At 36.2% G+C, this 15,958-nt stretch overlaps 1 protein-coding gene and 1 pseudogene across 1 annotated transcript in view; one reads left to right on the forward strand and one right to left on the reverse strand.

The window, feature by feature from the left end:
• Nucleotides 1-15,958, forward strand: part of Klhl1 (kelch like family member 1) — a gene marked incomplete at its 3' end in the record, with an annotated part of 251,718 nt that overhangs the window by 87,675 nt on the left and 148,085 nt on the right. The window lies entirely within an intron of this gene.
• On the reverse strand, nucleotides 5,047-10,755 carry LOC103751183 (annotated as a pseudogene).

Genomic DNA, 15,958 nt, shown 5'->3' on the forward strand with positions numbered 1-15,958 from the left:
TTTCTAGCAGTTTTATAGTTTCATATCTTATAATAAAGTTTCTGATCAAATTTGAATCTATTTTCTGTACAGCATGAGTGATATGACCTAATTTCATTATTTTATATGTGCATTATTTTACATGGGCCAAAAGGCCCTTTTTTTCAATAAATGGTTTTAATACTTTTGTCAAAAGTTCATCAACTCTGTGTGCATGATTTATTTCTGGATTATGTATTCTATTCCATTGGTTTTGTGCCAATGCCATGTAGTTTTATTACTATGGCTTTATGGTACACCTTCAAATCTTTTTTCATATTTTATTTATTATTTTCATTTTATGTATATGAGGGTATTGCCAGCATGCATGCAAGTGCACCCATGTCATGCAATGTCCGAGAAGGTTAGAAGAGGATATCAAATTACCCCATAACTGGAGTTACAGATAGTTGTTAGCTGCCATGTGGATGCTGAGAATTGAAACTGGGTGCTCTGCAAGAGCAGTCAGTGTTCTTAAGCACTGAGCCATCTCTCCATCCCCATTCCTTCAAATCTTATACTGTGAGGTCTCCAGCATTGTTTTTTCTTAGTAGGACTTTTGTTTAATCTATTGGAGGTCTTTGAGTCTTTATATGAATTTTAGGAATTTTTTTTCTATTTCTGTGAAGAGTATCTTTGGAATTTTGTTGAAGAATGAAATGAATCTGTGGAATTGTTCAATAATAATGAAATCATTAATTTGGTTGAATCAAAAAATCAGTTTTTATGCTAGGAGCTTAAATTTGAAGAAAAGTTTTGACAAAATAAACATAGAGAAAGCTTCTATATTATCATAGAAGATACTGCTTGCTTTTCACCTCTACACTTCTACACCTAAAGCTGATGGAGCATATTGGAATAGGGGTGGAGATAATATGAATACAGCTCTCAACTTTCACCAATGAAGCTTCCTCATACAACAGATGGTAATGACCACATAAGGCCACAATTGGCCAAAGTATAGAGAATAAGAGACTGCACAGTACATGTCCCTGGATAGGATCCATATTAATCGTCACACACCCAGGACTCAAGGAATTATAGAATTGGGGGTGGAAAGACTGTAACAGCTAGGGGTGGTGCATGACAATAAGGACAGAGACTCTTCCAAGCCCCTGGGACCTTGCTCATATGAACTTATAGCAATGGTTACAGCATGCACAAGTCCTATGCAAACTTAATCAGACAAAACCAAGAGTAAAGCTGGGGAAAAGGGCAAGAGACTTCAACCTTAGCCAAGGGGGAGCTGATTACTGCTGGATGAGGGAGAGTTGGTCTTCTTTAAGGGAGTGACAGTAGATAGGCTAACCAGGCTTCAGCAGACAAACTCACACCAGGGGACATATGGGGATACAAACTCAACTAGATAGGCTTTTACATATATGACAAAATGAATGAAATCAGGTAAGGTAGAGGCATAGATAGGGGTGGAGGTCTAAATATGATTAAGATATCTTGTATTAATGCACAAAAATTCAACCAAAAATACATATCGGAGGCAAAAAGAACATGTAGAGTATGTGCTAGCGAGAGGACAGCAGAAGACGATGAGGTAAGGCACCCTGGGACACATATCAAATTCCAAGTTATATGGAAATAGTGGTGTCTCTAAAGCCAAAAATTTTCAACAGTGGTATGCTGGTTAGTTTTCATCAACTTCACAGAAGCTAGGACAACTTCGAAAGGGGGTTGTGTTTTGAGGAATGGCACCCGTAAAAATACCCTGGAGGTAATTTTCTGGATTGCTAATTGATATAGCAGGGCCCAATCCAGTACCATCCTATGAATGTGTGCCTTAACTGTATTGTAAAGGTAGCTGAGCAAGCCAGAGGAAGCAAGCCAGTAAGTACTTTTCATCCATGGTCTGTGCTTCAGTTCCTGCCTTGGTGTTTCTGTCTTAAGTCTTTGCTCTGGCTGATGTTCATGGAAATATAATGTGAAATAAATCCTTTTCTCCTTGAAAAGAAGAAAAACATACCTTAAAAAAATAAGAGGTCAGCAGTATTTCCTACATTTAAACATATTTTGAAATAAAAAGGTCATCATATGCATTTAAAAATGTAGTTTGTTATTTTTATTTTATGTGTATGAGTGCATATATATGCATGTACCCATGTTATGAAATGCCAGTGGCTGTCAGAAGAGGGTGTCATATCCTCTGGTACTGGAGCTATGGATGGTTGCTGGCAGCCTTAGGGGAAATGGAGCTATGGAGGGTTGCTAGCAAGCCTCATCCCCTGTGAGGACAGCACTTACCTGCTGAACCATGTCTCCAGTCCCTGCTATATGCATTTTGGTTGTTACTATTGCTCTAGTTTTTGTCACTGAGACCATATACCTAAAAGAAACAATTTTAAATGATGCAAGTTTCATTTAACTCATTGTTTCAGAGTTGACAGTCCACAACTGGTTGGTTCCATTCCTGTAGACTTGTAGTGAGTCAGAAAAGTATGGCTTGGAAAGCATGATATTCAAAACCTAAGTGTTTAGCAGTAAAGAGAAAGTGTGAGAATAAGGTTGAGGGGCGAGAAGGGCCATAGCAGGGGTGGCATGAGGGTAGCATGAGGGCCTGGACAATATTTGCTATTCAAAGACAGTTGCCTGTTTCTTTTAAAAAAGCTCTATCTTCTGTAAGTCCATCAACTATACATTTATCAATGGATTATTTCATTTCAAAGATTAGCAAGCATGTGCTCTAATCACCTCTGAATTATATTTCCTCATAGGGTTTAAGACTTCCACACACAGAACTGAACAGACTTTCATATACAAATTCTTCTAGTTATTGTTATTTTAGTAGAGTTCAAACTGCAACACGTTTTATTAGTATTTATCCTATTTCCTTGCTTGATAACATGAGTTACTCATATTTTCTACTTTTAGTAATCTGACAAATGACAATTCTTACCTGTATGCAATCAATAAATCTTTTGTTTGAAGAAAATATTTTTAATATGCAGAGAATATAAAAAAAATTATGAGGATGCTGGCAATTAATAATTAAACTAACAAATGCTAAGAACTATAAAACTAAGATAGAAAAACCAAAGGACGTGTGTGTGCTTTGTTTATTGGATTTCTTTTGTATTATTTTGTTACTGATGCCAATGTTTGACTTACGGGTTTTCAGAAAGTGTTTCAAATATTCTGAAACATGGAAAGATCCCTGTACAGAAAGATCTAACAATCTTTGAAATGATGAGCATATGAATGAAGTCTACATTTTTCTGAGTTACATGTTGACTTTGGTATAATGGTTCAAATATCATTTTGTACCGTGTATGTGTGTAAAAGTCTTTCAGAATGACTTCAAAAATGAATTATTGGACATAACACCCATGAGAGTCAAATGCTGCTGTTTCCTTTTTACAACAAGGCAACTTGGTCACAGAAGGTTAAATGACTTTCTCAAGGTTACTCAGTAAGTCATAATCAAAGTTCGAAATAGAGCCCAAGAGTCCAGCTCAACTCTGTGACTCCAGCCATGCTGAGCACTTAAAAACTGACAGATTGGCTGTATTACCCAGAGGCCCAAGATGCAGAAGTGATTTTTCTTAAGAATAAAAGAATATTTGTTTATTCTTACCTTAATTCCAACTTATAGTTGCAAATTAACATATTAAATAAAACTTTGTAATATTATAAAATGCTACTAAATTTCATTTAAATTAACATATAGAGGATTCTATTTTGTTACAATTCAATGTCTAATGCTATTTTTGTATACTATAAATACTACAGCTCACATATAGGTCTATATATTGCTAGGAGGCAGCTTAAAGAAAAAAATTAAAACTGATATGGAAAATACAAAGATTTCCTCAAGGATATTACTTCATATAATCTTGTTTAGTTAATTTAAGCAACAGTTTGATTCAACTAATATTTAATGACTCTTCCTTTATTATTTCTACTGAAAATTAAAAACATGAAAAAACAAGAATTTCTCAAAATGGCAATACAACTCTAGATGGGCTAATGGGTGATATGCCACTCTGCAAAATTCATGTGAGCAGAAACACATATTCCGTGAAAAGATGAGTCATGACGATGCCTAAGGAAATTTTAGCAAAGAGAAGGAACAAATTGTCTGTATGTCAGGGACCCATGTAGACCTTGCTAGTAACTTAGATCCAAAATGCCAGTTTGGACTCAGCCAAGCGAACAATGAATAAGAGAAATCCTAAGATGAAACCAGAACTTCATTATGTAGTGATTTGCTGGACATGAAGAGGAAGTGAGATTTATCCCTGAGTGCTGTAAGAAGTTGATATGAAGTGTTGGGAGGATGATTATAGGAATGTACTTTTTATATGATTGCTTCTTCTTGGGGGTAACAGTGTGAGAGGGAAAAAGAACTGAAGTAAAAACATCATGTATAATAATCATAGATGTGTGGATGAGAGAAGGTGACTGAGAATATGGTCCATTTCTTGAAATGTTTACAAACTATAACCAGACTTTTCTAAAAGAGGGAAGTTCATATACTATTCCCTATTCTTCCATCAAATTACAAGTATCTAGCAATGAGAGAGAGAGAGAAAGAGAGCGAGCGAGAGAGAGAATATGATTCAGTGACATGTTCCTTGGATTTAATTGTGTCTTATCTTTGTGCCTCTGTATCTAAACACCAGAAGTAGGGTAGTCTAGTAAGATAATTTTTTTCAAAAATACATAGAAAATTGTTTTTGTGAAGCTCTAAATCTCTGATTTATTAGATGACAGGAAAATAACCTGCCATAGGTTTAGATTTTGCTACAAAGAAATCAGATGCTCATAAACAGAAACCAGGCTTGCTAGGGGGTGGCAGGGCAGGAGAATTTTTCATATTAATGTACAAGGACACAAAGACTCCCCACCCTAAACAAGGTTTAATAGAGTACACAGACAAATCTCCGTTAAGGTAGAAAACAGAAAAATCCACATGCTAAACATGTCTATATGACTACAACCGTCTCTTAGGGGATAACTATGTATTTGCAGGAAGCAAACAAGGTTTTCCACAGAGAAACCACTCTCTCCACATGATTAAGTGGAGTTGGGTTTTGTTTCTGCATCTGTCAGTTGGCAAACGAAGATACTGTCTTCATGATGTTCTGTGTCATCCATTTCATACATATATGATGATGTTATTGCAAATATAATTCCATCATTATTGAAGATATGTGACTGCGATGCTGGTGGGGTACTGACAGAACAGGCACCGTATTTTTTTTTTTGATTTATTGTTTTGTTTTTTCTTTTCTTTTTGTTAAATAGGTCCCAGATATTTACAAATCAGTCAGATCCACCTATGGAAAATATGTTGTGTAGCGTGTGGAAGGAAATGGCATTCACTAGGGAGATCTGCTGGATGTTATTCTACTTCAGCCTGTGATACTTGAAAGCATACTTCTGCATCTCTGGCTTGGGTCCAAGTACTCAATTGACACTCATTCTTCTACATAAGGTCTACTGAATGTTTGGATGCAGGATTCTGGTATTTCAGGGTGGACTTTCTGCACTGCTACACAGTATCCCACATTACTCAAGTCCCACATTAGCATTCTTCTGCCTGCTGTGCCCACAGTCAGCTGGCATCCAGACACATCATTGGTTCTACAACTTTTCAGCCTGAGAGAAGGTCCCATCTTTACAAGGATTTCTGGTATCGCACAATTTAACTGTTTGATGCCAACTTCAGTAACCATTGCATTCAGTTCTGGACACTATTTAACAAATCTGTTAGACGCATCATGGTTTCCAACAGGATTTTCTTGGTACATATTCAAATCATGTATTTTCAGCTGATGACCTAATCCCCCGCTATAGTCATGAGTTGGAATGTAGAAGGCACTGTCTAGGACTGCACCAGTGTGGTGGTCCTTCAGCGCATTGAAGTTGGCAGGCACATTGCAGAGGCACAGACGTGTCCCAGGAAGAGACCAGCAGGAACTAGGGGGTGTTGGGACTGAATTTTACCTAGGAGATGCCATCCTCGTGTAATTGAATTCGTTAGAACTTGTCATCTCGTGCTCACCTCAAAGCAGTTTTTACAGCCGCCGCCACCACCTCGCTCCCCTCTGAAAAACTTTTAAAGAAGACATAATCTACCTCAGCAATATACAGCAGACTTAAACTGTAGCTAAACTGTAGCTATACTGTTTGTTGGCTGTATCCCTGTCAACATAGAAATGGAACATTCCTCATTGCCATGCTGTAAGGAGCACCCATTGGGATGTTATCTCAGGATGCCAAGAAGGAAGCTCTTGCTTACATGGCAGCATCATGCCTTTCCAAACTCATCAGAACATTTTCAGGCTAGGTTTCTAGTCTTGGTGGGTGGTAACAAGGACACCCTCCTCAACTCCACTAGGATTTCATAGGTGCAGTACTGAAGAGGAAGAATTTTCATCTTCCCCTACATGCCCTCAGGAGAGCCAGGAGGAAAGTAGTAGTACTTGGTTCTCTTTTTGCTGGACACAATGATAGCGAATGTATGTATTGGCATATATTAAAACTACTTAGAACTGTCATTTCATTTAGTCAACATGTTAATTATGGAGCATGCTTTAATATTCTAAAAGTAACACAGACTTTCATATATGTCATAAAGATTCCAAATTTAAATTGCATAATGAATATTTTGTAAGAATTCTCTTAATGATAATTCCATGTCAATAACCTAACATTTATTTTTTAAAACATATAGAAAGATTCCCCATTTTTTCCTTGATAATATCAGTCTCCTATGATCCTGCATTTCTTGAGTGCTTCTTCCCATTATCCACACAGTTCCTTGTATAACTGTCACCACCATTTAAATATCCCCATTTTATCTATTTCTCCCTGAAAAGCACCTGTCTCCTGCTGTTCTTTTTTAAGTTCCTTCTTTCCCTTTACCTCTCTGGTTACCTTCCATTTTCCTGGTTCCTGCAGTTACATCAAGATATCTACTCACATATAAGGATTTGGTGCTAGGATCCATAAATGAGGAAGAATATACATCACTTGTTTTTCTGAATTTGTGTTACTTTACTTAACAGTATCTAGTTCCATCCATTTATTTACTTGCAAATTTTAAAGGTATATTCACCTTGCTGTCCAACCTGATAATCTTGTTTGATTTCAGTGAGACAATTCAATATCTGGCAATGTTTTCTTCTTCCTAAATTTGAAGTAGCTGTTCAATAAAAATAATATATGCATATCTTAAGAAATGAATGACATAATTTCCTAAAGGAATGCTGTCTTCCTCCTTTACAATATAAGTTCAAGCACATGCTTGTATGCACACACACACACACACACACACACACACACACACACTCCAATAAACACATAATAATAGCACTTTTTGGTAAAAAGATGGGCAATTTTTACTTTTCTGGGATTCTTGTTTTTGAGAAGAGAACTTTTTTATCTGTCTTGTTCCTGATCCAACACAAGCAGTGATATATTGAAATGCAGCTGCATCACAATTCCTCCACAAGTTTAAGGCAAGTCCTTATCCACATTAACTGTTGAATCATCTTGGTCAATGAACAGCAACATACTTCTCAGATAAATGGAGTTCCACGTTCATATTCCTCATTCTTTTCTCAATGATCTTACCCAAGAAATCCATTTTAGAATGGAGCAGGCTTCTGGTATATTAATTGATTTCATCATTAGATCATTGTCATTATTATTCATATGCAGTGTTTGGAATTTAACTCAGAAAGCTGCAACTTGTTATTCATTGTTTGTCTGCTGAGATAGTTATTCAATCCCCATTGGATTTTTATATATATATACATTTGAATGTTTTTAGTCAAACACATTACTAGAATACTAGCTGCTCTGGTAGAGGTTGGTTCCCAGGACCCACTAGGCAGCTAATAACCTTCTATAGCTCCAGTTCCAGGGGATCCAACACCCTCTTCTGATCTCTGTAGGCACTGCACAACACTGATATACCTACATACATGTAGGCAATACACTCATGCATTCAGAATAACAATAATAAATAAAATATTTTTAAAAGAAGATTCTCTAGTGGCAGGTTTCCATATGACTTTTTTAAATCCCTGTTCATTCTCCCTCCTCTACATTGCTCTTCCATTCCCCACCCCATTTAACACTTCCTACTCTATAATTTTTCCATTTCTCTTGTTATATCACTGTATTATACATCCATTCCAAGGAAGTCCTTCCCCACACAGTCATTTATTAATTTTCTGTCCTCTCTGAACTCTCAAATTGAAGCAAAAGTAATTAATGTTTCAAAGCTGACATGCAGCTAAGAGAGAGAATATGTAAATTTTGTCTTTCTGTGTCTGGTCTTCCTCACCCAGTATGATTATTTCCAGTACTATCCATTTACTCATGAATTATATGCTTTCATTTTAAAAATAGTTTATGTATTAGTTTTATATTATGTGTATGAATGTATTGTCTGCATGTATGTATTTACACTCATGTTGTGCAATGCCTGTGGAGGTCAGAAAGGAGGTTTGGAGCCCTGGAACTGGAGTTTCAGATGGAGGTAGCCATTATTTAGGTGCTGGGAACTGAACCTGGGACATCTGCAAGAGCAACCAATCATCTTAACTGCTACACCATCTCTCCATCCCCATATAATTTCATTTTTATAGAGCTTTATATTATTCCATTGTTTATATGTACCACATCTTCATTATTCATTCATCAGTTGATGGGCATCTAAATTGTCTTCAGATACTGGCTATTATGACAAGGGCAGAAACTAACATGAATGAAAAGATATTTCTGTATTAGGGTACAGAGGTTTTTGGGTATAAGCTTTACAATGTTATGGCTGGATCATATGAGAGATCAGTTTCTGGCTTTTAAAGGAACCCCCATATTGATTTTCATAACAGCTGTAGCAGTTTGCAGCAGCAATGGGTAAGTGTACCCCTTTCTCTACCTCCTTCCCAGCATTTGCATTATTAGTAGGGTAAGACTAAATATCAAAGTGGTTTTAATTTGCATTTCTCTAATGACTTTTTAAAAAGTATTTGTCAGCTACTTGATTATCATCTTTAGAGAATTACATGTTTAGCTCTTTCCATATTTGCTTTTTCAATGTTTAGTTTCTAAATTCTTTTCGTATTTTAAATACTAACCTTGTGTCATAGCTATAGCTCAAAAATTTATTTTTCCTATTCTGTAGGTTTCCACTTCACTTGAATAATAGTGTCCTTTGCTGTACAGAAGATTTTTTTATGAGGTCCCATTTGCCAATTGCTGGACTTAATGCTTGCACTATAAAAATAATATTCAGAAATCTCGTTATTATTTCCAAGATATTATCTACTTTCTCCTCTATCTGATTCAGGGTGTTTGAGTCTTATGTTGAAATCTTTGGCTCATTTTGTGTTTTGTGCATGATGAGTGATAGGGATCTACTTTCCTTTTTCATTACATGGTGCTATTGAGTTTCACCAGAACAATGGTGTCTTTTCTCCAATGTGTATTTATACTTTCTTTTTCAATAATCAGGTATCTACAAATGTGTAGATATTAATAACAGTCTTTAATTCTATTCCAATTGTCAATGTGTCTGTCTTTATGCAAGCACCATGTTGTTTTTATTACAATAGCTCTGTAGTATAATTTCAGATGAGGGTTGGTAATGTCACCAATATTTTTTTTATTGTGAAGGAATATATTGGATATCCTTGTTTTTTTGCATTTCCATATAAAATTTGTGATTATTTTTAGAATTTGTACTGAAGAATTGCATTGGAATTTTAATGGGAATCTCATTGAATTTGTAGATTGCTTTTGGTAGAATGACAATTTTCACAATATTTAACCTACCAATCCAGGAGCTTTCCATCTTCTGGCATCTTCTTCACCTTCTTCAGTGCTTCAATTATTTTATTATACAAGTTTTTCACCGCTTTATTTACATTTATTCCAAGATATTTTATTGTTTGGTAGGCTATCATCATGAATGGATCATTTTCTTGATTTCTTTTTGGTGTGTTTTTTGTTGGTATATATGAAAGCTACTGATTTGGGGTCCTTTCATCATTTTCCTACACATTTATAATCCATTCCCACACATATTCCCCATTCTTCTGCTTGAAGTGATTAGGAAATGCATTAAGTTCTTTAGTGGTATAGTGAATCTTGTTTTCTGAAACTATAGCTCTATATCTGCTGGAGAGAAGAATCTCTTTCAGGGCGCACTTAGAAACTTTTAGACTGTTAATGCAAATCTGGAGCTGATTAATTTTATCATTGAACTCATCTTTTCCTCCATCACTTTATCCAGAGATACTAAAAGCAACTAGCCAACATCATTATTTTCCTTAGTTTTCCATACAGTGTCTAACATTTATATAAAGTCACTAAATTCCCTTCTTTTCACAAGAAGTGAATTGGAAGACTCAAATGCATTTATCTTCATAATTGCTTTAAATGGGTTAACCATGGATTTTCAGTGCTCCCTATGCTAACAAGGGTCTCTTTAGTAACTCTAGGTTTCCTTGAGTTGGAGAATCTGCTCCAGATACCACAAAGCCATTAAAGAAATTCTTCCTTTCAGTTCTGTTTCTCTAGAACCACTTTTGATATCAGCTTTTTTCTAGTTTCTTTCTATGTTGTGACAAAAACAGTGACCAAAAAGGATTTATTTGGCTTATAGCAGAGTTCATCATCAAGGGAAGCCAAAGCAGGAACTCAGGGAAGGAACCTGGACACAGACCATGGAGAAATGTTTCTTACTGGCTTGCTTCCCTGGTCCATATTCGTCCTGTTTTCCTACACAATAGGAACACCTGCGTAGGGGTGGCACTGGCCACTTCACACAACAATCAAGAAAATGTTTCCCAGATATGGCAATGGGCCAGTCCAATAGAGGAAGTTCCCCAATTGAGACTCCCTCAAACCAAGTTTGTCAACCTAACAGAAAAAGCTGTCCAGCTCACTGTTTCTCCAACTTCAGCTGCAAGTATAAGCTTGAGTCCACCATTATCAGATAATCCTGCCTTTTCACGTCTAGTTTTAGAATAGCTTAAACAAACAAGGTCCAGCATCTTTTCTCTATCATCAGATTTTCAATAAAAATAGATAAAATGTCTTTAAGCAATTTCATATCTTAATTCTTAAGCAGACCACATTAATTTATCATTTTGGGTGGTATAGCAAACTGAGGTTCCCAGGAAACAAAATCAATTGCCCAGGTTACAAAAGCACATGATTCAGTGAGTTTACCGAGCTTAATTAAAAGTCATTAGTCTGTACTTTGTCTGTTTTATAATCCATTTTATAAAAATCATTCATTCAGTGTATATGCTTAATATTTAATGTCTTCTTGATTATTTTTCCTTTAATGGATATAAAATGACCTTCCCTTTTAGGGCAGATTTAGATATATTGTTTGACATAGAGTCATGAGACATTGCATTGTTTTATACTTACTCCCTGTAAGTTAAATTCAGTGCTGGGAGGCACACGTAGCATCCAACCCCCTCCTCCCACAATCCTTGCGACAACCTGAGAAAAGAATTCTCCAAACCCTGGTTTGAAGACTCTTAATGAGTTTATTGGACTTATTAACTGAGCCTGGGTCGTGGGTTTATTTACAGAAGAACAGGCAACGGCCCCCCACCATTCACAGCTGTGTTAAAAAATCCACACCCAAAGATAAAACCCATGGTTCCAGGTAGCCTCACAAAATGGTGAGAGAGTGGCCTTGTGCTTTTCCCAGCTTTTATACCCTTAGCCTCTCCCCTGTAAGCAGCTATGGTCAACCGATTGGCTGGAAGAGGGAAGGGGAGTGGCTTCTTTCCATGTCTTGTCACCCTTTGGAGTCATTTCTCTTTGGGGGATTTTACATGGAGTCTCTTTATATTTTTTTTTTTTATCATTGATATTATTATAGGTTGTTAGCTCCAGTTGTGTAACCCTGAACTGTGCTGAGGCAGGGAGTTTCTCTTGTCCCTGCTGCACCTCTTGGTTCCTTGGATCCAGCAGGCCCTGGGCCTGCCTCCTCACTGTAGCCGTATCTGTCTTTTTTTCCATCGACCATACCTGGCTTCTGCCAGAGGCCTTGGTGGGAAAAACTGTCTCCACCCTTAGCATAGCCTTTATCAGGGGACGAATGCGTCTTAGTTAGTTATTGGGGATTCTTAACCACCCCTGGGACAGTTTTTATCCTTTGAATGCCTTTTTTAAACTGTTGTTCTGATTTTAAAGCCTTCCAGATATCCCTTAGTACCGTATTTATTTTTCTATCAATTTTTTTCTTTGAGAATTTGGGCTCGACATAAGTCTTGCCAAATTTATCTCTGAGTAACCCAAACGGACCATCTCTTCTATCTGGTCTTTTTTATATCTCTTGTAGGGTGTTCTGTTATTCTACAGATGTGTTTTACACATTGATCAGAGTCACTTAGACCTGATAAAGCCTCGCTAACTTCACAAAGATCCTGTCCAATTAAAGGGCTTAGCAAAAACATTAAAGTTACATGGCATTATTGAGGTCCCAATTGAATTAAGCTTTCTTTTATATCTCTGGTGAACACGGTCTTATCTGGCCCAGTGAACTGGACATCATATATTGCTTTTCTCATACCTAGTTCTCTCAGTAGTACCTGGCCCTCCTTTATAGTTCTCCAGCCCCTGAGTGCAGAGAACTCAATATCTAGTTCCACAATCTCGAACAATAACTGCAGAAGCAATCACAACTGATGACGAGATTAAGTATAAAATAGAGAAATGGCTTATTAAAGCAATAATTCCTTCATCTCCAATAATTTGGGGGCATAAAAGAACAAGTATAGTACTATAGGCACTAAAATATTAGTTATTAAGTGGGTAGGGATGGAAAATAAATGAGCAGAACAGGATTAGTATATAATCTTAGACAAACAGAAACAGGAAAATTAAATAAGAGGAAGGACAAGGAAGTTGAGAGAAAATGAAGCGAGTCTGCAAAAAGTACGACAAAAAAGCAGGTAAGAACTGTGATCAGACATCCTCAAATATTGCCAACATTCAGTATGCTAAGGGGGGGGAGGCACCTAACTCCAGGCAAATCAATGTTCTTTGAGAAACCCTATTAAAATGCAAAAAGAAAAAAATGACAAGATAAAACTGATCCGCTAAATTTAAATTAGGTACAAAATAAGGAAAATATAATTAGAAAATAGGAAGATTACATGTGGGTATAGAATCTATAGACAGTTCTTTTCCAGGACACAGGGGCTAGACCTTTATCTGGGCATTCCTTTATGTGGGCAAACATACTGGATCACCTCTGTGCTGCCCCTCACATGAACATAATTGATGGACCTGCTTTTGTACAGACCTTCACACATACCACACCTTTGCTGAGCGTTTCTTGACATCTTCAACTCTAGTCTATGACCCATAGCAGAATTTCAACTTGTGAAACACTATACAGATCTGTCTCAAAACTTCTCCTGGCTACTTAAGGTATTCTCCATGCAATGTCTCAGAGTGCAGTCCTTTGATTCTTGCCTTTGATTCCTAGAGTGAGTTACATAGAAAAAAAAATTATCTTTAAAGCCATCTAAATATTAACTCACAATAGATCTTTTTCAAATGGAATGAATTGCAAGTGTGTGTCATCATGACCAGATCTTATTTATTTTATTAATTTATTATAAATAGATTCAGAGGGGCTGGAGAGATGGCTCAGTGGTTAAGAACACTGTTCCTGCAGAATACCCAGATTCAAATCCCAGCACCACATGGCAGCTAACAACTGTCCATAACTCCACTTTCAAGGGATCCGACAGCCTTTTCTAGCCTCCGTGGGCATTGCACAACACAGGTACACTTGCTTACACGTGGTATAACGCTCATAAAATAAAACTAATAAATCAACTTAAAAAATAAATAGGCTCAGAAGCACATTCATATTGCCTGTTTCATTCAGTCATTCATTCAATCATTCATTCATTCATTCATTTCCCAAGGTTAGTACTTTCCCTGTCACACAGATCACTTTCATTCTACAACAAATTAGCCCTACAGCTTTTAATCAAATATCCCTTTATACCTGCTTCTCTCTGCCTGAAAGTAGACTGTGTTTTGAGATGTTGCTACTCAGTGTTTCATGTTCATGTCCACCTTGGGTTCGTTGACAAACACATCAGTTTTCAAGTCTACATGCATGCCTGATGATTGCAGCCTATAATTTTTTAAAATGCACTTTTAATTTTTAATGTTGTCTTAGAAAATGTAAAAAAGAATTGTAAAATATTTCTTTTTAGGCACGCCTACTTCATATTATGTGAAATAACTTTGAGGAAAAAATTGAGCTACTGTCAACCCCAATTTCCACAGGTTCTCACGAACATTTTAATTTTTATCTATGCACATGGAAGCTTGTTAAGGTGGCTCTGGTTCAGGAAGCAGGTTAGTTTAAGTCAGTCCTACATTTCTCCACATTCCAGAACAAACGACCTTCAAAGTCATACGTGTTCACAAAGTGAGCAGGAATTTACTACAGCTGGTTGATACTTCATCAGTCCTCAGAAACGATATTTTATCTACTTTATTCCATTCTCCAAAGCAATTTACTGGACAAGCACAACCTTTACATTTTAAATATCAGGTTTTGTCTTCACTAACTTCAGAGATGAACTAGAAGAATATATATATTTACATTCAGTAATATATTCTATCATGTTATATATTTGTAAAAATCTAATACATCACATATGTCTTTCTAGCATCAAAATATATTCAGCTTTCCTCAATAAAGATAGCATAAAATTCTCATTTAATTAATGTTACAACACTCAAATCCTTGGATCTTACAATAGTACCTTCTTCAGTACAGGTCTTAGTTCTCTGCCCTCCACTCTATTCCAAGACTCAAAATACTTATGAAGAAGGGAGCAAAGCAGTCAATATAAAAACAGTCTTACCTTGAAAGAGGAATGATGAACGATTCACAATAGTTAATGCTCATTGTAATCCAAAAATAACGTCAGACTAATATTACAAAATTCCATAACTGTGACTAGTGAATATTTTGTTAACTAGGCAGATTAAGGTCTCCTGAAAGTTATTCCCCAATAATTACTATAAACTTTCCCTCTGTTACATTCTTCTTCATTTAGATTTGTTAGCTACCTGTAAAGGAGGAATGCTACAATGTGATCTGAGTACAGTCATCATACTGCTTCATTCTTCAAAATGTTGAGAAAAAAAAATTGCATTTCATTTAAAATTTTTATGAATCCTTTCAAGGCAGGCTTACCACAAAAATAAATCCAATCAGCTCTCATTGTCGATAACCTTACTAAGGTGTCTTTAAACAACCTGTTTATATTTGTGTTTTAAGATTTATTGAGTCATCATATCCAACAAGATAAATTTATTGGGACCGTATCAATCCAGACACAATTATTTAAAAAAGTCTTATAACTCAAACCATATCTGAGTTTGATCTTACAGGGGTTGAAAACAAGACAGTCATATCATTTTTTATTCTGTGAAAAAAGGGAATCTTCTGCGCTCATTTTACTGACACCCTTGAACAAGACAGCTTGCTTGCTCACTTCACTCATTTCTTTTAGTACTCTCCAAGGCAGTTAATAAAACACAGCTAACTCCTAACAAATTTATTCTCAGGATTTTTTTGTCCATGGTGACAGTTATAAAGTATATATCATACTTTTCAGATCTTTTTGATAGTGGGTTTTCGAAATGCTTCACCATTATGAGATATGAACACTGTTACCCAATCTCTAAAGACTTTTCTCTCTGTGCCACCTGGCCCCAAAGTCAGTCAAAAATAGTGCAGGCTATACATAGTAAATTATTTCACAAGCAAAATACAAGAAATCCTCAAATCTCAGAGGCTTGAAACAATAAATATTTCTCACAAGATAATACATGTGTGAAGAGTTTATGCTTGAATCTAAAAAACAACAAAGCTTTTGATCAGTGCATAAAATCAGATGTGAAT

The sequence above is a fragment of the Nannospalax galili genome, unplaced genomic scaffold (assembly GCF_000622305.1).
Source record: "Nannospalax galili isolate Female #2095 unplaced genomic scaffold, S.galili_v1.0 scaffold246, whole genome shotgun sequence".
Lineage (NCBI taxonomy): Eukaryota > Metazoa > Chordata > Mammalia > Rodentia > Spalacidae > Nannospalax > Nannospalax galili.